The sequence below is a fragment of the Macaca thibetana genome, chromosome X, assembly GCF_024542745.1.
Source record: "Macaca thibetana thibetana isolate TM-01 chromosome X, ASM2454274v1, whole genome shotgun sequence".
Taxonomy (NCBI): domain Eukaryota; kingdom Metazoa; phylum Chordata; class Mammalia; order Primates; family Cercopithecidae; genus Macaca; species Macaca thibetana.
The window spans coordinates 132627056-132631108 of record NC_065598.1 but is presented as its reverse complement, the minus strand read 5'-3'; the positions used below and the strand labels follow the sequence as shown (position 1 = coordinate 132631108).

Below are 4053 nucleotides of genomic sequence, written 5' to 3'. Positions count from 1 at the left end.
AGCACCAAGGGACACATTCATATCAGGATATAAGCTCTAGGCCAGCAATTCCATGACATGTGCCAGGTGAAATGGCACAGTGAGTGGTAGAGAATTTCTGCCAGCCATTCCTATCCTTGACAGGTAACAATAACATACTTATATCCCTAGGTGACTGCAAATAACATAGACATATTCCACTAAACTTTAGCTAAATGTATCCCCATTTCAAATTCCCCTCAGCCTGATCCCCAATATTCCTGCAGCCACTCAGATGCCATTCGACAAGAAGGAGTGTGATGAAGACGTCTAAATGGAAAGAGACAGTGGCCTTAACCATTTGCAAATTTTGCAAAAACAAGACAAAATGAACACATTCCTAAGGCCCATCCTAGGACTTTGGGAGGGGCCATCTATGTGATGGGTCCTGAAGCTTAAGCCTCATTTGCTTTATGGTAAATATGCCACTCCTGATTGTATAACTTTGAGTAAGTCACTTCATTTTTGTATTCTAACTGCTCGCTTATAAAAGGTTTAATTCTACCAATTCATTCATTCATTCATTGATTCAACAAATAGGTACTGAATGTGTGCCAGGTCCTGTGCTAGGTACTAGCATCTGGATATTAGGTACTATGGATACAACTATGAACATCACATCACCACTTTTCTCAAGGATTTAAAGAAGGATACAAGAAAATTAACAATTACAATGCAAATAGGAAATACTATGCTGGGAGAAGTACAACTACTCATGAAAGGCTAGAAAGGAATCAAGTATGATTTCTTACTAGGTTTCAACTTGAATAACTAGATGGTTACTAGCATCATTCTCTCTGAGATCTGGAAGACTGGAAGGGGTGCTGGCTTGTAGGGGAAGATGATTAAGTTTGGGGTATCTCGAGTTGTCAGCAGAGTGTAGTAGTCAAAGGCCTAGTGTCTGTTATCAAGGTGCCAATGAGACCAACTGTGTGACCATGGGCAAGTTGCTTAACTTCTCTGCGTCAATATCCTGAGCTGTAAAGCAAAAAAGTAATAGTAACTATCTCAAAGAACTGTTGGGAGGAATGAAATGAGATAATACATGTGAAGTATTAGGGGGAAAATGCTTGCAAAATAGAAAACACTCCATAAACATTTTTATACTATTATACTGTTTTTAAGGCAGTTGGATATGTTGTCTGTGATGGTTAATTTTAGGTGTCAACTTGACTAGAATAAAAGATATCCAGAAAGTTGCTAAAACATTATTTCTGCATCAATTTTACAAAATAACAATTCATAGGACTATGTTTTGATTGATTGATTGATAGATAGGGAAGAAAAATTCTTTCATACAGTAGGATGCCAATTAATAAACGTACAAAAAGATAATATTAGAAAATCACCAGCGGAACAGGATATTTACACAGTCTCAATATATTTTCCCTCAAAATGCTTGTTTATTACAAAGGGAAAATAGAAACTTTTCAGTGGGAAAATCTGGTAGATGCCACTTAACCAGCAATTAAAATTAAGATCAACAGTAATGAGACAGTTCAAAGTGTCTCCTGATATGATACACTGACAAAAACACAATATCAGTTCTGTGATACTCCTGCCAAAAATACATTACTGAATCTACTCATATGGAATATCAGACAAATATAAACCGAGAGAGACATTATACAAAATAACTGTGGTCTAAAAATGTCCACGTCATGAAAGACAAGGAATAACTGAGGAACTAGTTCCAGATTGAAGAAAACTGAAGAAAAAGAACAGTTAAATGTGACACATGATCCTGGACAGATTCTGGACCAGATGAAAAAATGTATTTTATGTATTGACTAATCGATTGCTATAAAGACCATTATTGAACCAATGGTGAAATTCGAATGGGATCTGTGGATTAGATGGTATTGTATACATGTTAATTTCCTGATTTTGATGGCAGTACTGTGACTATATCTGAGAGCACCCTTATCTTGTAGAAAATGCACACTGACATATTTAGGGGCAGCGAGCATCACGCCTGCAACTTTCCATTAATTCAGAAAAAATACTAATATATTTACCTAAAAAGAATTATTTTAAAAAGCATATTACAGAGAGTTTAATTTATTCAAAGAAAATTGGAATCAACTAATCAGAAGGAAGAGGAGAATGCATTATGTATATTTATATAACTATTAATAGCATATAATATATAGAAATATTAATTACATATATTATATATAAATATATATTTAAAGAGATTATAAAGCAAATGTAAATAAGTGGGGAATCTGAGTGAAAACTATATGAGGTCTTTTCACTTTTCCTGCAACTTTCCTGTAAGTTTGAAATTACTTCAAAATGAAAAATGTAAAAACAAAACAGCTGGATCCACATGTTAAAATAATATATACAATATATTAAGTGCTTACTTTGGCAACACATATACTAAAATTGGAATGATACGGAGATTAGCATTGTCCCTGGTCAAGGATGACACACAAATTCATGAAGCATTATATATATATGTATTTTTATTTATTTATTTTTTTTTGAGCCAGTGTCTGGCTCTGTCTCCCAGGCTGGAGTGCAGTGGCACGGTCTCAGCTCATTGCAACCTCCGCCTCCCAGGTTCAAGTGATTCCCCTGCCTCAGCCTCCCAAGTAGCTGGGATTACAGGCACCTGCCACCGTGCCCAGCTGATTTTTGTATTTTAGCGGAGATGGGGTTTCACCATATTTGTCAGGCTGGTCTCGAACTCCTGACATCAGGTGATCCACCACACTCGGCCTCTCAAAGTGCTGGGATTACAGGCATGAGCCACTGTGCCCAGCCTGGATTTTATATTTTTTAGAAAGAAAAAGAAAAAAAAATACATTAAGGAGTGGGTTGTCTACTTAATCAAACAAGTCTACTTTAAATACTACTACATCTAGCTCATTAAGTACTTTGAGTAGTAAGAGATGTCAAGAAAACCCATTCATGAAGGATTTTAACGTAATTATAAGGGTCAGTGTAAGAGTATTGTTCCCCTCTTGACCAGTTCTTAATCATACAGAACTTCTCTAAGAACACTTCTAGAGTATTAAGTGAGCTCTATACTGATTTCTACTGATCAGCCATGTCAATTAGCCCTGAGCCAGAGGTACCGGGTTTATTAAGTGAACAATAGAGGCAGGTGAGACATGAATAAAAAATAGAGAAGGTGACTGTAAGAGTAGCATTGGCATTCTTTTTTGTCAGGGCTCAAAACATGATATCCCAAATATGGTGCCTTGGCATGCAGAGTATTTTGAGCTGAAAGAAACCCTGAAAGGGCCTCAGAAGCAAGAAATGTTCATTGACGAGAGTTTTAAAAAGTTTGAAGTCAACCGGGTGTGGTGGCTCACGCCTGTAATTCCAGCACTTTGGGAGGCGAAGGAGTTTGAGACCAGCCTGGCCGACATGGCAAAACTCTGTCTCTACTAAAAATACAAAAATTAGCCGGGCATGGTGGCATGTGCCTGTAATCCCAGCTACTCAGGAGGCTGAGGCAGGAGAATTGCTTGAACTCGGGAGGCAGAGGTTGCAGTGAGCCGAGATTGTGCTACCGCACTCCAGTCTGAGTGACAGAGTGAATTTCTGTCTAAGAAAAAAAAGAAGAAAGAATGAGCTCTGTTAAATACATAAATATATAAAAGTCAATAAAACATGCTGCTGAGAACTCTCAAATGTTTAGAAGGAAAGGGCTACAAAGTACCAACTATGGTAGTGATCTTGTGACTATTGTCATTATGTTCATTAATAATTTTCTCATGAGGCTGGGTGTGGTAGCTCACACCTGTAGTCCCAACACTTTGGGAGGCTGAGGCAGGAGGATTGCTTGATGCCAGGGGTTCAAGATCAGACTGGGCAACATAGCAAAACCCTGTCTCCACAAAAAAATAACAACAAAAATAGCTGGACGTGGTGGTGCATGCCTGTAATTCCAGTTATTTGGGAGGTTGAGGTGGGAGGATCATTTGAGGCCAGGAGTTAGAGGCTGCAGTGAGTCATGATTGTGCCACTGCACTCCAGCCTGGGTGACAGAGCAAGACCTTGTCTCAAAACAATATAAGA

General features: G+C 38.0%; 1 non-coding gene across 1 annotated transcript; it reads left to right on the top strand.

Moving 5' to 3' along the window:
* The first annotated feature begins 2379 nt into the window (after positions 1–2379).
* LOC126946976 (U6 spliceosomal RNA) lies at positions 2380–2483 on the top strand. The gene has a single exon (XR_007722838.1). It is a non-coding gene; the product is annotated as a U6 spliceosomal RNA (small nuclear RNA).
* Positions 2484–4053: the final 1570 nt, after the last annotated feature.